An 18,843-nucleotide genomic window follows, 5' to 3' on the forward strand; every position below is an offset into this window, starting at 1 on the left:
GATGACCTGGGAGTGAGCTACAGGAGGGGGCGTGACCTGAGTAACCACATCTGGTCCTTGAGCGCGTTTGAGGGGGGAGGGCACCCAGGTATCCTGCAACCTGGACATTTCCCCTGTCACCAGGGTGAGGGGAGCATGGCAACATAGGGTGCAGATTCTGGCAGCTTGTCTCCTTGATTTCTGGGGACCCGGGAAAGGGCTCAGGTGTAAGGTGGGAAGCTGGGTGGAGCTGGGAGGGAAGGGGAAGAAGGGAGAAAAAGCTAGTGTTTCCGCAGCCCAGGTCCTCCAGAACCACAGCCTTTAACTTAATGCCTGCCCAGAAGAGAAGACATCAGGGGTGGGGGGGGCTGGAGGAGGGGCTGGGGAGCCCAGCCAACACTCATCCTCCTCTTCCCAACCAGGGCTGTGATCAGATGGAAGGACTCTGTGGGAGTGATTGAGGAACACCAGGGCCTGAGAGAGCGTGGGGCAGAGGGGTCTGGATCTCTAAGCTCCTGGAAGGGTGAGGAGGGCGGGAGAACTTGCGCAGGAGCAAAGTGGGGGGAAGATCCTGCTAAGGCTGGAGGAGACACCCAAGAACCCATTCACTGTCATCAGCACAGACCCAGAGCTGGACGGCTGGCGGTGTGGGGGGATTCACAGACACCAAGCTGTCCATGAGCTCATCCCCGAGTGCCCGGTGAAAGGCCAACACCCAACATCCCAGCTCCGGCCCCACTGCCCTCTGTCTCTCCTTCAACCACCAGCTACCCCTCAGGCCTCCCCGCCTCATCTCTGATTTCACAGCCAGAGCTACCAGGCCGTGGCGACCCCTGCCCCTCTCCTGGGTCCCCGTAGAGGCTGTGCCAGGCAATCAGCTGAGGAGAGCAAGAGCTCCTTTCAGAAACTGTAGTGGTGATGGTGATGGTGGTGGTGGTGTGTGTGTGTGTGTGCGCGTGCGCGCACGCGCTGGGGAGGAGTGGAGGGGTGGGAAGCTGACAGCTAGCAAACGGGAGGGTGTGTGGGTGAGTCAGCCGTGTTAATGAGAAACACCACACCCCGCTGATTAGGACTAATGAAGATCAGGGAGGGTGGGGTTTCAGTCGGTGATATCTTTATAGGGCCGGGGGAGCAGGACTGCGCCCCCAGTCACATTTCTTCCTTAGCAAGGGCACGAACAGAGCCACTTTGGCTACTTGCAGGAAGAATGGAGGTTAGACACAAGGATGAACCGTCCAGGTCAAGGGAGTCCTACCTGGGAAGGGGTGGAACCAGGAGTCTGGGCAGAGACCACACATGGGGGGAAGTGGTGTGAGATCCTGCAGCACCTGCTCCCATTCCTGCCCTTCCTCTGATTTCTCTATGTTGACACACTCCAGAGACATTCCTGCCACTCGGAGCTGTACCCCGCAGTGGCCTAAGTGCCTTTTGAAATCTAACTGACATCTGAAGAGGACCTGATGGAGGGGGTGCTGTGGAGAAGGCTCCAGGCTGTGTCCCTCCCATCGGCAGCCTGGAGGGGAGGCTCTGGTTTGAGGCATTGACGGTCTATACAGATGTTCACGACCCAGGGGGGCCTGGCAGGGCTGAGGGCAGAAGGGAGATGGGGTGGGGGAAGGCCTGGGCATCGCCGAAGGCCCTCTTTGTGGCTGCCCTGTCCTCATGGCAGAGACAGAGGCCCCCCGAGAACCCGCAGTGTCGCCCACCCTCCATGCCATCTCAGCCAAGGGCAAAGGCACCGGGCGCGCCTCGCAGATGTTCCAGTCTGCTGTGTGTGCCGGCCTGCAGGGAGGGAGGGCAGAGGCTGGGAGGGGGGACAGGATGGGTGTAGGCAGCACCTCCAACACCTAATTTGCATTACCGCTGACACCCTTCTGGACCAAGAAAATGGAGCCCGAAATAACAAAGGGGGAGGTGATTCCCTGAGGGGGCCTCTGAGGTTCTCTTTCCTTGCCTCCAAGCTCCCGGTGCTGAGGGCAAGAGGGCAGCCCCACAGCCGGCCCCTGGTTAGGGAAATGCACCTACTGCTGCTCCAGACACCCCATCCCAGCCTCCCACTTCCCTTGGCCCCAGACCCCCCAGCCCTGCCCCTTTCCTTCCTGGGAGCCTATTCCACCCACCCTTCCTTCCTCTGGGAACCCTCTCCTTGGAGCCCCCCTCACACCTTCGCTGACCCCAGCTCTGCCCAGCTGGGGAGTTGTTCTCTCCAGACCCTCCTGCCTCCCCCTTCAGACTAGGCATTTCCCAGGGCAGGGCCCAAACAGCCCCTGCCAACCTGGGAGCTGCTCAAGAGAACATTCTGCATGAGAAATAATCCAAACAATATCAGGGGAGCTTATGAGTAGATTCTAGAAATGGTGCGAGGTGGACCAGGGTCCAGTGTGAGACCCCGGCCCTAGGGCTGCGGGGTGGGAGGGAGAGGGGACTCCCAGCTCCACTGGAAGAGGACTCTGTCCATCGGAGGTATTGCTAGATGTCAGGTCTCTGCCCTGTAAGATCCTTGGAGAAAAGGACCAGGACTGTTCCATTCTGACGTATGTTTCCTCTGCCCCAGGGACTACCGCACCGACCCCCAGCACCACATTTGGTGCTCGATTTATATGCACTGAATTTACTTCTATCCCAAAGAGGGCAGGGAATGATGTGGCAGCCAAGGCTTGGAGGCGGGAGGCAGCGAGTGTGATGGGCTGAGGAGAGGGAGATGGGACCCTCTGCCGGAGGGTCCTGGGACCCGGACGAGCCAACGGTGAGGGTGGAGGCAGAGCAGAAGGACCTGGCAGGGAAACCAGGTCGCGAGAGACAGCCGAGAGAGCTGTGAACACGCTGTGGGGAGGAGCGAAGGATGAGCTGAGAACTTCCCCCACTCCCCTCCAGAGATGCTATTTTGGAGGGAGAGAATATATGCAGTGCAGGGGGCAGGGTGGGGGGAGTATGGCAGCTTCCACAGGGTCAGCGGGACCCCCCCTCTGCCTCCACTCTCCCCGGTCAGCCATCTTCACTGGCCCTGAGACCCCGCCCCCGCCCAGCACTTCCCTCCTCATTGGGAAAATCTTGATCTCTTGAGAGCAGGAGGAGAAAGAGCTTGGAGATTTGCAACTGGCTTCTTGGCACCCGCCTGAGGGTCCCCTGGGTCCCCCCCTCCCCCCTAGGGAGAAGCTTCTATTTCCATGACTGCTCTGGAATGAAAATGTGGAGGGTACCATGGGGCACAGGGTGAGACAGGCACCGAGTACGGCTCGGGGGGGCCTGAGCACTTCTTGTCCCCAGCTCCATACTTAGGCACTCAGCATGGATCCCCCTCTGGCACCAAACAGGGAGGGAATTTGGTGTTAAAAGAGACCAGGGCAGAGGCTGCTTCCGGGGCCAGCTGGGTTAACCCACAGGAGGTCCAGCCCCTCCGGGTGGAAGCCCATCTTGCCCCTTTGGGCCAAGGAGGCTGGACAGAGGTCAGTGTGAAGTAGAGCCTTGCTTGGCATGAAGGGAAATTCCTGTGCCCCAGCTCAACCCTTCTGAGGGGCCCTGACTCATTTTGGGATGAAGGCTCCAATGCCCTGCGGGTTTCTGTGGTAGCTGGGGCAGGGGGCGGGCAGAGTGTGTAGAGAGCACTGGGGACGAGGGGAGACTTTTGTTTTCGTTTTTGGAGCTTGGCTGTTCACTGCCTGAGAGCTCAGCTTCATCTGAAGGAGCAAAGGTTGGCTGAGATGGGAAGAAGGTGCTGGGCACGGCTGCAGTAGTAGGAATGTTAGGTTAGACTTTAGGCAGAACTTCCTGTGAAGACGCTGGGACACATTTCCCAGATGAACTGAGGGATCTGGTTCCCTGCATATTTTCCACAGTGAATCCCTCCCTCTCTCTAAGGCTGGGCGTTTGGGCTGCCATTGAGGCAGTGCAGGCCAGAGGCAGACAGATGAGCAGAATGACCCAGTGCAGGCAGCGGGGGTCGGAAGGGTCCAGGGAGGAAGGATGAGAGTGGGTGCCGGTGTCAGAAGACATATGTCCCCACCCCAGACATGGGTGAGGGATCTGAGTTAGAAGACCACAGGTGAGAAAGCCTGTCTCACCTCATTCCCTCTCCCACTGTCCTAGCGTCACGCTTTTCTTCTTCTGGCCCTTATAGACCAGGGAGGGAAGGAGAGGAGGGGAAAGCAGCCACAGTGAACGGGCTCCTTCCCCTGTGCCTGGAGCAAGAGGCCTGCAGGACTTCTTGGCGGGGGAAATGGGGGCACTGGAGCCAAATTCCCTGTGGTAGAGGAGCTGGGGGGGTGATCAGCAGAGGGGCAGGGGGAATGCAGGAGCCCGTGTTATTCCGTCCAGGGCCCCCTGCTCCAGAAGGATGCCCAGTCCAGGCTTTCAGCCCACGGTGAGTAAGGGGATGGGGCCAATTGAATGATGATCACATCCCTCCCCCTTCCTGGGGCCCGTGGCCTTGTGGGTGTTGCAGGAGCTGAACTCTCCCATTCCCCAGCCCCCAACAGCAAAAGCAATCTGTGGATGGGAGGTGGGGGAGGATCAGGGGATGGTGTGAAGGAGATAGGTCACCCAGAGAGGCATGGGTGAGGGGCAGGGAAGAGGACAGTGCCCCCTGGTGCTGGCCTTTATGGTGGGCCCAGCACACACAGGAACTTACCTGAGGGATCAGAGGGCCCCTTGCGTGACCTGGCATCCCACTCCCTCCTGGACTGACAGGTGGTTAAGCCTGAGGACAGAGGAGGGACTGAACAGGACTTGGCACGGGGGTCTCTGAGCTCAGGGATTTGTGTGTGTCGGGTCTCAGGCGTGGCCCTAGTCCCCCACAGTGAGCACATGTGGGTCTTTTCCCCACGGTGGTCCTCCACACTCATCCTGTCACACATAGCCCCAGATGCACAAAGCACACACACATCCTTCCAAAGTCCCGGTTGTGTGTATATACACACACACACACACACACACACACACACACACACACCCTTCCTCACTTATCAGGCTCCCAGTGACACCCACCTGCAGAGACACACTCCTCCCAACACGCATGGCCCACACGCACAGTCTCAAACAACCAGGAGCAGAGTGCCACACAGTATGTCCCAGGTGCCTCAGGGACATGGGCACGCACTGCCATTCATTCACACGTGACCCCACGTGGACCCCAGGAACAGTGCACACCAACACATGCGTGAAGTCCCACGTGCATATGCTCCTGGCTTTGAAGTTGACCCCGTTATCCAGTGGTGTGCTGGTAAATGTTCAACAACGGGCTCTCCAGTTTGAGCTGCCACTAGGATAGCACTGAGCATTGGGAAGAGACCCACATACTCAGCTCTTGCGAGCTGGTGTAAGCCAGCTCTAGCCCACCACTCCACTATCCTTTGTAGAAATCACATGATAAACCTTAACTGCAGACGGGCAGCCCCCAGGAGGGCTGCCCCTGGGCAGCAGTGACTCATTAAGGCAGCTTTTTCCCCATGGGGGTGCCTCCCCTTCCCTAACTTCTCCACCCCACACACCCCTCTCCTGTCCAGACCCCACTTCCTGTCCCAGGTATGGAGGGTGACAGACCCAAAGCTACTTCAGGCAGGCTTCCAGGAGGAGGAGGACAAGGAGATGCCGCATGTTCTCAGAAAAATGCAAAACCTCTCTGTGCCCAGCTGCTGATGCTCTGTATCTGCCCCCTTGTGCCTGGCCCACCCCTCGTTTCCTGATTCTTCTCCCTGATCATTAGGACCTGAAGTCTGGTCAACATTAAAAGCTGAGAAGGGGAGAAATTTGCACCTTGTAGGGCAGTGACGGGAGGTGCTCAGAGCCTGTTCTGAGAGTGAGGACCTCTCGTCCTACCCAAGCTCTGAGAATGTTGCATCGCTTCTCAGAGATTCTGCTCCTCAATTAGAAAAAAAGGGGAAGGGACTGCACTGGGTTGTTTTAATTTCCCTCTCGGTGCTGACCTTTTGGCATTCTATATTTCTGAGATTCTTCTAAAATCGACTCCCTTATCGCTAATCCGGATCCCTTCTCAGCTCACGAGGGAAGTGAACAGATGTGGTTTGGGGACTGGGGGCAGTGAGTGCCGTAGCCGAAGGAGCTGGAGGCTAGGCCTGGGCGTCTGGATCTGGGGCCTGACAGCCCGTTTTCATCTGGAGGACCTTCCAGCAGCCTCTGTTCTCTTCGCTGTGGCTCCTGAATTATTCCTGCCACACACACATATTAGAGGAAAAGGGGAGGGGAGGGAGAGAGAGGAGAGAGGGAGGGAAGAAAGAAGAGAAAAAGGAAGGAAGGGAGGAAAAAAGAAAGAAAGAAAAAGAAAGGAGAGAGAATGAAAGGAAGGAAAAGGAAAGGGAATGAAAGAAAGGAAAGAAAAAATGAAACCAAAAGGAAGGAAAAGAAAAGTGTTCACCCTGGATCCAGGAAGCAGCCAACCTAACCAGTCAAGTAGCTGGGGGGACATGGAGAGGATGGGGGAGAGCGGTGTTCCTGGTTGTTACAAACTCTTCCCTGTGAATCTGTGAGGTGGGGGCAGTTCCGGGCCTTCCTGAGCTTGGGCTGAGTCGTGCCAGGGCAGAGTTGAGTGCCCTCACTCTGCCCCATCAGTGCCCCGGGCAGGGGCTGGGGTCCAGGAGGCAGCCCACTCCTCTGCCCACAGCCTCCTGCTGCTGCATTGCTGCTCCTTCTGAAAACAACTGAAACCACAAAATTGGCTTGTGGTTGGGTGAATATCAGTCACTGCTCTTCAGCTTGGCTTCCTAGGATGACTAAGGGGGTTGGAAGCCCCTCCTATTAGCCCCCCAAATTTTCAGAGGAATCAGAGGCAGACATGGAAAAGTGGTTTCTTTTGGAGGCTTTTGCTGGAATCTGAGCTCCCAGATGGCAAGGCTGCAGGCACTGTATTGCAGCATGTCTGTGGGCCCAAGGGTTTGGGAGGTCACCAAGGTGGAGGGTAACATTATTCCTGGGCTACCTCACCCAACAGCTTGGAGAGGGAGGGGGAAAGGATGAGGACACTTAGGTCTCCAACGAGTCTCCTTTCAATCTGCCTCTTCCAATTCCAGTCCTCAAGGGAGCCAGGAGCCGAGCTGCTGCAGAGGGCGTGACTGGGCATGGTGGGTCCCGCGGGCAGGGCCTGGGTATCAGCTTGGCAGCCCAGCTGGTGCCTGGGCCTGGGGTCAGTGTCCTCAGCAGGCACCTCCCTCCCAGATTGCTGCGTGACCTGGAGACAGTCCCCTCCCCTCTCTGGGCCAAATTGTGCTGGTGGTCTTTCAGGCAGGGTGCTGCAAATGGGAGAAGCCAGGCTGCACTGTGAACGCCCAGCCCCCGGTCAGTGTCACCTAGAGTTTGATAGTCTGGGGTTTGACAGGGCCTAACTCTCCATCCTTCCCAGAGTCAGGAAGAGACAATCGAGGTGATCCTGAGTTTGGGATGGAGGTGGCATGGGTGAAAGAGACACTTGCTTTCTTTCTTCTGGATATTGAAACACTCTTGGCCCCTTTTCCTATCTCCTCCTTCCTGTGCATCAGTGTAGCCAGTGCCAAGGGAGAAGGCTGCATCCCCTCCTCTCAATGTCATGTTATGTAAAGTGGAGTAAGAGCATCCTTTAGAAAGTTTTGCTATTTTTATTGATCTGTAACATCTCAAAGGAGGAAGTGCGCTTGCCATACAAATACACGTCAAGACCAATCTCCTTCCCCCTTGCCACCCCCAAGCCCCACCATAGAAAATGTGGGAAGTGTCAGCTGAGCCTGATCCTCCGGCTGCCTGATCCTCCGAACCCGTCTGGGCTTTGAAAACGAGCTCGGTCTGGGAGGCAGGAGGGTGGGTTCTCCCCGGCTCGGTTTTCCCTTTTAAGTGACTCTATCACTAAGCCTCGATTTCCCCTTCTTGACCTGAGAGACTTGCATTCTCTCAGCGCTGACCGCTTGTGCATCTGTGATGCTGGTGAAGAAAGGGGAAAGGCAACCCTTCCCTTGACCCCTGCTGCCCGCGCCCCCCGCCCCCCCACCCTCGCCGCCCGCCGCAGTTCTGCTCCCAGTGGCCCCCTCCCTTCCCACTTCTGCCCTTCAATCTCTTTCTGACTCTGATCTCTTTCTGTCCATCGTCTCAGTTTCTCTCTCCAGCTTTCGTTCTCTGTCTCTCCATCTCTCTTCCTGTTTCACTCCCTCGTTCTCCCCGCCCCGCCCCCAGGCTGCGGGTGGGCGCACGTGAGTTCTAGATTGCCGACTCAGGCTTTTCTAACTGCCCCCTCCCCGGGATTCAATTTCCCCACACTCGCCTGCTCTCATCCAGGGTCCGGGAGTGGGGTTCATGGGGTTCACATCTCTTTGAGCCTTTGACCAGGTGGGAAGGTTGAGGGTCTACCTGACCTATCTGTGACCTGCCCCGACCAGCTGAGGGTTGGGAGTCCCCTGGTTGGAGGAAGAAGGGTCATTTTTCTGTGAAGGGATGGGCCTACCTCCTCACTGATCCCTGAATTCCCCAAACTTTGGGGAGGAGAAGGCCCAAGGCGGGGCTTCTCACTTAAGGAGAGGGAGGGACTCTGTTGAATACCGCAGGCTGCAAGCAGTAGGGCACACACGGAGCATTCCAGGAGGGATGGAGAATACATATGCACAAGGAACATATGAATAACGTATGTGGGGAGAAAACCTGTGACACTCATAGACACACCAAAGGCATGACATCTCCCCTCCTCCACCCCACTTTCACCTTTGGGGGTTAGGGGGCTCACCCCTAATACCAACCGTACGTGTGTGTTAAGCACACACACACACACACACACACACACAAAATGCTCCTGCACTCGCGCACACATGAGCTAGAAAGGCAGGACTGGGGAGCTGGGCTGAATGAGGGGAGGGGAGGGGCAGGAAGGCGGGGTAGCCCCACCCCCATCCCATGCCCCATGCCCACTATCCGCCTCCCGGTAATTGGCCAGGTCTCTGCCCCCTTGACTTTTCCCAGCTTCGAGGAAATACCTCCCTTTAGGGGAAAGCGAGATCGTGAGGGGAAGCAGGGGAAGCACTGACTCGGGCAGAGGCATGAGCCTGATTTTCCAGTCTGAGGCGGGGCGGAGCAAGGTGGCACTGGGGACGCCCGGGCGACGGGGCCTGACTCAGAGCCAGAACCACAGAGCTCGTCCGCTGTATTGTCGTCGGGGAACAAGAAGCCACCAGGTTTATAAGAAACTGCGATTCATCTCTGCCCCCTTCCACCCCTCTGCAGGGGATCACAGTTAGGCTCGAGGAAGAACTTACAGTCCAGGCAAGGAAAGGACTGTGTCTCAGATGATCTTTTTGGAAGTCTTCCCTGGGTTTGTTAAGGAAGGATGGTATGTTTCAGGGAGTTTAAGTCTTGAGAAGAGTCTCGGGCCAGAGGATGGGGCCCTTGATTTCCCCACATAAGCTGTCAGAGAAAGCCCCTTCCTACCTCCCAGACAAGAACAGGAGCTCTTAAGCCCCACTTGCTGTCCCAGAGCTACTGAGGCTGCAGCAGGGGCATACAGGGGTCCCCAGAATCACAGGCAGTTGGGTTGGCATGGAGAGGGGTGGGGCAGCTGGCCCCGGCTCTGCTGGTTCCCTCTTGGCCACTGGCTCACAGGTCCCAAGGTGAGAAGCAAGATGGGGAGCGAGTGCAGGTTCTGTTAGCAGAAGGGCAGAGCCGAAGGTGTGATGAACCTTGGAGTGCGCAGAGAGAGGGAGGCAACACTGCCTGGCAGGGAGCATGCCCAGTGGCGTCCTCCTCCTATTTCTGAGAGCTGCCGAGCCCCTCCCCACTCACACAGAAACACCAAACCGCTCGGATGTGTGGCAGTGGGCCCAGTTTTCAGGGGTGGGGAGTTCAAAAAAGTGAGGAATGCCTCTGCCCCCACCCCTACACCTGGAAACAGGACTCCTGCACTCCTGGGTTCTTCTGTCTGGACCTGTTTTCCTCCACTGCCGCCATGCCCAGTGCAGCCTGGGCTGTGCGTCTGAGCCAGTCCCTGCCCCTTTTAGTTCCTCAGTCCTGCTTCCCCCGCCACCGCTCCCCCCTCCCACCCCGGCGTTTTGCCCCATAAGTGGGATGGGTTTTGCTGAGTAATGGAGCTCAATTCTGCAGGGTCGTCAGACAGAAAAGGACACTAGGAATGACTTCCCAAAGTACAGGGGACACACACCAGGGGTGACCTGGGGAGGCCTTAAGGTCTTGCCTTTCTCCAGGGGGAGGGGAAGGGCTCTGAGCCGGAACTGGGGTGGGTAGGATACTTAGTGAGCAGACAGGGATAGGGGATAAAAATAACTGAGAGCCTGGGGAAATAAAGCCACCCTCTGAGCTTTATTTATTCAGTTTCCTCATCTGTAAAATGAAGAACGGATAGTATCCTCTTTACAGGTAGGGTCATGGCAAGGGCACAGTGCAAGCATAAGGGTTCAGTACAGGGTCACCAGCTTGACAAGGTACTTAACTTCTCTATACCTCAGTTTCCTTCTCTGCAAAACGGGTACAGTGGTCCCCGCCCCACTGACCTGCGGCCTTGTGGAGCCTAATGAAATCAAGGGTATGAATTGCCTGGGAGTGTTCTCTTTTCTCATCCTCTGTGCCCTTAAGCAGCAGCAGGATCACCAGGAAGAACTCAGGTTTTTCCAATTTCCAAACTCACTGGGAGTCAAGGGATGAGACAAAGTACAAACTGAACTCAGCAATACGTCCAGGGTAGTGGGAGCCTGAGAACCCTGGTACACAGCCCACTCCTGGGGCCCTGAGCCTTGGGTGGTGAGTCCAGGTCAGTGTGCATATGTGTGTATCTGTGAAATGCGAAGACCCTGGGCCCAGTATCCAATCCCCAGCCACTGGTCCAGTTGCTAAGAACTTGCCTAACCATAGCCATCCCTCCCCAACCCACAGAACATGTCAGGTTCTGGTGCCAGTGACTGGAAAGAAACAGAGGCAGGCACGAGGTGGGGAGGCTATGGACAGCCACACCGGCTTCACGACCCCTGTGGCTGGAGATGAGGGTCCAGGGGCTGCCAGCTGCCCGTGGCTCTGGTGGAAAGAGGTTGGCAGGTCGCCTTGTGACACTTCCTGGGTAACTGAGGGGGGTGGGCAGCAGACAACAGGCTCCCAGGGAAATCTCAGACTTGTGTGTCAGAGCGGATCTGTGTCTGGTATGGTAAGTGGGGTTAAACTCAAGGTCAGACCGAACCAATCTATTTCCACGCCTACCTGGCCTTGGGTGCCCTCCGTTGCAGTGGCTGGGACCCAGGTGTCCACTCAGCAGGAGATGGCACTGCTAATGCCTGCTCTGTCCCTCTGCCCAGACGCTGCTTGTCTGCCTGATTTCTGCCTGTGCCTGGGATTCATGAGGAATGGAGCACAGCGTATAGGGCCTGGGCCTCCATTCCACTCCCAAGTTGGGGGTGTTAATCTCTCCATAGGTTTGGGGGATCTCAGAAAAGGAAATGAGATTGAGCTGTAGTATGAAGGGCTGAGGGAAGACAACTTCTTAGCCTTAAGTGGATGAGGTGGGAGGTGGCTCTAAACTGCTTAAACGGAGGGAACACTACCAGGTGTCTCAGAGTTCTGTACAATCCGGATGCGATCACTTAGCCTCCACCTATGAAGTGCCAGGAGACCAACCTGCCCCAGGCTCCTGGGTCTCCTACGTCACTCCGCCTTGCTCTCTGCCTTATGCCATTCCCAGGCCACTGTTACCTTTCATGGAGTTGAGAGGGAGGAAAAGGAGGGAAGGAGGGAAAAGGAAGCCCTGAGTACGATCTGGAGGGCCAAAGTGGACCCCAAGCAGGATGCAGAGCTGGCAAGATGACAAAGAGGACACAGTGGTAGGTGAATTTGTTCAGACGGGCAAGAAATGTAGGATAAGTCGGCAAGCTGCCTTCGCAGTAGGGGGACCTGAGGTGGAAGGTAAGAAGGGTTTCCATGGCGGGCAGTAGTCCCGGTGTTTCTGGAACAGGATTTGTATGTATATTGTGGGTGGGGTAGGACTGGACAGAGGAAGAGCTGCATCTTCCTGCCCTTGAGGAGGAGATGGCACAGCAGGAAGGCCAGAAGGGGGACTGCAGGTAGAATTCCAAAGTGCCCCATGAGATAGGGATGAGGGAGACAGAGGGCCAGCTTCTGGGCCTGCAGCCTCGCTGTCCCCACTCCTAGCACAGCTCCCCCACCCCATCTTGGCCCACAGCCCTGGGGAAGCTACATGGCGTTCTCACCACGGACCCCATGCCGGCTGCGGCTTCTTCCCTCTGACCTACTTTTTAATCATCTGATGGGATCCCCACCCCCCCACCAAACCTAAGCCCTGGCCCCCTGGGCCCGTCAGCTTCACCGCGTGTCAAAACTGCCCCTGTCACTTTGCGTTGGTTTCTCAGTCCAGCCGGCCCCTCCCCCAGGGCCTGAGAGCGATGGCTAATTCCCCAGCTGCTGAGCCTACACCCCCAGCCCCAATGGAGGTGCCCCAGGACCGCTGGGAGGAGAATCTGGGGCCTCCTCACCCTCCTGCTGTGTGGCAGGAAGTCCTTCCTGCTATCTAACCCCCATTCTTCCCTCTAAGCCGGCTGGGAGCTGAATCACAGACACAGAGGATGTTGGTACTGGAAGGGACCTTGGGATACCTCTCAAGGGACAGAAGAGGGCAACCAGTCTCCTGCCCTGGGTTTAGGGAAGTCTGCTGCCCCCTTGGCTCTCTCACAGAATTCAAGAGGATGGTCTCTACTGACTGTTTCATTTTACAGAGCGGAAAACTGAGGCACAGTGAGGGAAAGCCCCTAGCCCAAGGTCATGGGGGGCTAGTGGTGGAGCCAGGGTCAGAACCCAGAGCTCCCTTTCTGTATTTCCATTTGCTTCTGGGTCCTCCCCATTTGATGTCTGTTTCAGTTTCTGTGCAACTCTACCCTTGACCCTGACCAGAAGTGTTCCCTGCCATGTCCCTCTCTCCCTTGCCCACTGGCCTGGAAGAGCTTCATCCTGGTTTTCTGGGGCTATCCAGCTTGCTTCAGGCAACGTTTAGGAATGGGATTTGTCCCTTCATCTCCTCCCCCCCACTACCGCCTGTGTCCCCTTTGTCCCTTCCTCTTTGGTCCATCCCTGGTCCACTCCATAAGTTTGCCCCATCTAGTCCCCACCCCACAGTGTTAACCAGATGCACAAGCCAAAGGGCCTCAGGCCAGAGACAGGCCCAGAGCAGACTCACAGATGGGGGCCCAGTCCCAGACAGACAGGCAGACAGACAGACATGCAGCAGGCACACTGAGACCTAGAGAGAGCTCAAGGCACCGACAGAGACATGGAGACGTTTGCAGACTCAGCCCCACAGAAAAGCAGATGGACAGACACAGAGAGGTTGACACGGAACCTACACTCGGGACAAGCACGCTAAGATTTTACAGATCCCAGAGATAGAGGTGGGTGTAAGAATACTCACAGCCAGGCAGGCAGAAGCACCGGGGACCCTGAGAGACACAGAATCAGACAAACACAGCAGAGAAACACAGACTCAGAGCCCTAAGAGACCGGCAGAGTCACGGGGCAAACGGATACATACAGCTCACAGGAAGCCAGGCGAGGGCCTTGGAGAGCGAGGGAACCAGGCAGGGGCTGTTTGGCTGCCCTGTGCCCAGAGGCCCCGGGGAATGGCCTTCCATGGTGGCCTGGCCTGGCGGAGCCTGACTGTGCCAGGGGGTTGTGCAGTCTCCAAGAGCACAGGATGGGGAGAAGAGAGGAGCCTGCCTGTGGAGGGGTCAACCCTTGGCCTGCATCCCACTACTCAGCTCTTCTTTTCCTCCCTGCCCCCTACCCCAGCTCCCTTTACCCAAAGCCCTGGGTATTCCCCCCACCCCCACTCCTGGTAACCGGACCCTGCTTCCTGCCTGAGATTAGGGGCCTGTCTGCTGAGATTCCCCAGGAAGGGGAGGGACACAGTCTCTCCTCGGCCTCCCTGGAGCTCAGGCTTGCCCACCCATAGCCTGGCATACCCCCAAGACTACAGGTTGCTCAAGTACCCAACATCTTAAGGTCCCTTCAGGAGGGGGCAGGGACCCTAGCCCGGGAACACAGTGGGGGTGGGGTGCTCTGCGCACGTGTGTGTGTGTGTGTGTGTGTGTGTGTGTGTGTGTGTTTTGGGGGGTGGGGGCGTGAGGGTCTAGTGTGAAGAGCTGAGGCTGGGGTGACCGTGGTTAGAGAAAGAGAGAAAAGCTGATCTGAGATAGGATGCCCATGGAGGGAGGACTGAAATGCAGGAGCCAGGCATGGCCTGGAGCCAAAGGGTAAGGCTGCCCAGCCTTGAAGGGTGTAGGGGGTGGGGAAGGGGAACCAGCCTGGGGGTGAGAACCCGGAGCCCTTGACCTTGGGATGAGGCCACACTGACCACCTGGTGCTGGGTGCCGGGGACTTGGAACTCCTCCAGCTGTCATGGGGGGAGGGGCTTCTACAGGTGCTTGTCACTCCCCTTCTGCCCTCTCTGGCTGTTAAGCCGATGGTTCCGGCCTCGCTCTCTGAAGGACAGGCAGTCTGGGCCCAGAACCGGAGGGGGTTCAGGGCGGGTGTGGGTGAGCAGAGCAGATGCCCAAGGAGCTCAGGGAGGCTGCATGTGGGACAAGAGAAGGGGTGTGGCTGCAAGAACTGGATCACAGGGATTTGTCTAGCATCGCTCTGTGGGCCGTGTGTGTGTGTGTGTGTGTGTGTGTGTGTGTGTGTGCGCGAGCGCACGCGCGCGCATGTGCGTGGGCTCTTGTGCACACGTGGGTGTCATTCGTTGTAGGTGCACAGGCTGCTGTGTTTCAAGTCTGCATCTGAAGGACAAGTGCCCTGAGGGGAGAACTCTGACCCCGAGGTCACCTTGCTAGGAGTTCTTTGAGCGCAGAGGCTGAGCCTAATTTATCTCTGTGATCCCAGAGTCCCCAGGGTCTGGCCTATCCCAGTCCCCAGGAATGGTGTATGGGCGTCAGGAGGGGAAGGCTGTCCTTTCTGAGATGGGGTCGTACAAACAGAGAGGTTCTCTTTGGGCCCAAGGCCCTTAGTGGAGTCTGGAGTCTGGATTTGAAGGACCCTTTGTGGGGAACATGGATGCCAGAGGGAGGAAGGGGAAGCCACAGGCAGCTTGGAGGAGGGGAAGAGGAGGCACTTCAGCATAGCCTGTGCCTCTGCTCTGTTCCTGCCTTGGGGCAGACCCCCTCAGCCTTTACACTACCTTACACCTCACTTGAGACCTGGCTTGTCCTGGCAGAATGTCTGTTAGCACCATTTACTGTCAAGGAAACCAGAGCTGTGAAGATACTTGAACAGGCCACACAGACAGTTGGAATTGGGGTTCCAAGCCTGTTACCCCATTTCCCTCTGACCCAGCCTTCAGTCCCCACAGGTGTCTCCACCTCTCCCTGGCCCATCTCCCTCTTTTCTTCTTTCTTGCATCCCCCTTTTCCTGGCCTGAGATTTTCTCACTGAGCCACACTCTGGGTTTCTGACTTTGTGGTGCCTGTCCCTCTCCATCTCTGAATCATTCAGAAACTCAGCCCAGGCCCCTCGCACTGCGCTCTCTCTTTCCTCTCCTGCTTCATCCCCAACACGCCACCACCGCTTCACTCATCTACCCTCTCACAGCCTCTCAGGCTGTGCCCAGCAGGGTGAAGGGCAGAAATCCTTGGCCCTGGTGTCTTTATGTGCTGGGTCTCCACAAATAGCCACCCCTCCCCAACTCCTCCACGGGCTGCTCAGTCCTCCCTGCATCTTACAGTATAAGCCCATTCAAGAGCCTTCCAGTACCGTACTGTCTTGATTACTGTAGCTTTGTAGTATAGTCTGAAGTCAGGGAGACTGATTCCTCCAACTCCGTTTTTCTTTCTCAAGATTGAAATAAGTAGCTAATGGGAAGCAGCTGCATAGCACGGGGAGATCAGCTCGTTGCTTTGTGACCACCTAGAGGGGTGGGATAGGGAGGGCGGGAGGGAATGGATATGGGGATATATGTATACATATAGCTGATTCACTTTGTTATACATCAGAAACTAACACAACATTGTAAAGCAATTATACTCCAATAAATATGTTTTAAAAAAAAGAGCCTTCCGGGTCCCAAGAGGGCTCAGCACCCACACATTTTAAGGAGAGGACCCAGGTGACTGTTAGATTCTGGGGTGAGGAATTGACTGATCCTGGAGCTTCAATAAGAAAATCTTCTCAATGCCTGTAGCGGCCATCCTCAGTCATTACACAGTCTTCCAGGCGCCGAGGAGCACACAGCAAGCAGGGTCAGGGCACAGGCTCCCAGGCTGGGACATAACTTGGAGGTGAAATAGCAAAGTGGGAGGGGGCCTGAGAGTGGGATACATGGACTCTGTGGGGCCCAGAATCACCTGGAGTCCTTCAACATACAGATTCTGGGGGAACCCGCCATAGGCCTGGGAATCAGAATCTCTAGAGGCCCATCCCAGGAATCCACATTGTAACAGCTTCCTGGCACCATCTGCGACCCACAGGTGTGGCAGGTGCTGTGTGGCATCAGGTGAGCCAAGCTCAATTTGAGTCTTGATAAGAAATGGCTTGAAAAGAAGCCTTGGATACAGGCAGAGGACAACAGGGTGAAGAAAATCGCTGTCCAGGCTGGTGGAGGGGGGCAATTTTCTTTTCTGTTTTCCAAACCTTTTCTGATGTGATCATATGACTTTTCATTTATTACGATTGTTCTCCCTCAAAATGGGAAGGCAAACACTGTTGTGGGAAGAGTGCTGGATCAGGAGTCAAGAGACCGGGATTGCAGCTCTGGTTCTGCTACGAATGGGATATGAGAGTTTGGTAAGTCGTTCGTCTTCCCGTATTTACCATCCAGCCTGTCTCGTAATATTTGAGGTCTGCTGAAATCGGTGTCTCTCCCATCCTGGACACACAGCTTGCGTATCTTTGCTTCTGCCTCACCAAGGCCAGCTTTCTCGATGCTCAGTGGGTCGATCCATGAGGTAGGGGGGAAGGGCAGCGATGGGAAGTGAGGGGATCCCAGGGGGCCTCGTCACAGCCTTCTCCACCTTCCCCACCTCTCCAGCCCTGGGGCCTGGGAAGAGGGTGAGGTGGCAACAGGAGGAGGAGGTGTCACTGCCAGAGTTCTTCTTCTCACCCAAGCTGGCAGAGGGGCAGGGCTGGCACTGGTGACACCAGGGCCACTCAGCCCCCGCTTTTCACAAGTCCTCTCTTTTTTGGGTGGAAGGAATTGGAGGGAGTGGGTGAGGAATCTGGGGTTGATGAGCCAGGCTGTAAGACCCTCTAACAGCCCATCAAGTTACGAAAGACTGCCCCCAGCCACCCTCTTCCCCCAGGGACAAGTCCCCAGGTCCACCTGATTCCAAGATTCATAATCCCTCCTGCCCCAAAAGCTGGGTAGGAGCTCAGGTCCTTCTCTTCAGAGGTAGGGGGATGGATCCCTTGACATGAGGATTAGCATGGAGAAGAGGAGTGGGGAGATAGAGGGAGGAACAAGGCTCCGCTCGGCCCTCCAGAGCCAAGCACTTAGCGAAAATGTCTCCCAAAAGAGATGTCAGCATTCAACAGTCTCATGTCTCCTGGGGAAATCAGTCATTCAGGGAAGACTTACTAAAATCTTTCACGTTTCCCCAAAAGTAGCCAAGGGTCCCAAGGTTACCCTCTCTTTCAAGCAATGCTGCCCGGTTGCAAGAGCAGGCAGAAACATCCCCCTTCCGTAAGAATGGGGAATGGCAGGTAAAGGGCCAGGAGGAGGCCAGTCCCCGGCTCTGGTGCTGTTGTGTGCTGGCCTCCGTGCTCAGGGGATGCACTGATTCTCTCTCCTCCCTCCCTGGGTCGTGCCCGCCTCCTGGGGTGTCCAGCTTTGCCTTCACCTGCCAACCTGCCTCTCGGTTCAGCTCTAGGTGGGAGCAGAGAGTCCCCATGGGCCCCTAAGGGTGAAGCCCTGTTGGACTGCGGCAAGGATGCAGAGATGGGGCCAGCCCCCAGGGGAGAATTGAGGAGGGCTGGGGTGAAAGGGGGCAGAGAAGAGGTTAACTTTTAACATGGTAAAAATGTTAAAGTATTTCTCAAAACACTCTTACAAATGTAAAGATTTATCTATATATTGACATGCAAAAAATTCCACGACATCTTGTTGAGTGAAAAAAATATATTACAAAGCAGCACGTGTGGTGTTTATACAAAATTATATATATATATATATATATATACACACACGCACACATATATATATGGTGTGTGTGTGTGCGCATGTGCAAAAGACAGAGGGGGTGTGTGCAAGGAGTGATGTCTGGAAGCGTGTTCACCGAAATCTTAATCCTGTTTGCCTCTGGGGGGTAGAATTTGGCATGATTTATACAGTCCTATTTTTACTTTTTCCTACTGCTGAAATTTTCTACATGAGTATGTTTTATCTTTATACACAGGAAAACTCCCAATGATGATATTTTCAACCTGGGGGGAAAAGGATTGTTTTCATGATAAAAGGAATATAACTACATTAGTCAGCAGAAAAGGAAAATAGAGAAAGAAAAGCTCCCGTAGTCCTATCACCAAGGCGGCCCTTCAGAACATGTGGTGGTTTTCCTTCCTGTCAGCCGGCTCTGAATCTGTTCAAAACTGAATCTGTTCAATCTGGCTTTTCCATCCAGGTATAACAATAGACTGGGAAGTGCTGCCCAGCTGTGCCCTCTCATGTAAGGCTCATAGCCCCTCTGAAAAGTACATCAGTTTGTTTTCTCTAGCCTAGGGGACTTGAGACACTTGAGGCTGACTTTCAGGCAAGGGAAGTGACTTGCCCAGGTCACATATACCTGAGTGAGGGGAAGAGCCAGTGCTGGGACTCTGAGCACTGGCAGCCCAGTGCTACTTCCAGTGCGCATGGCTGCCAGGCCCCGGTGGTGGAGCTTTTGTGGGCCTGGACCAGCCCAGGACCCT

This window comes from Globicephala melas, chromosome 20 (assembly GCF_963455315.2).
Source record: "Globicephala melas chromosome 20, mGloMel1.2, whole genome shotgun sequence".
NCBI classification, from domain to species: domain Eukaryota; kingdom Metazoa; phylum Chordata; class Mammalia; order Artiodactyla; family Delphinidae; genus Globicephala; species Globicephala melas.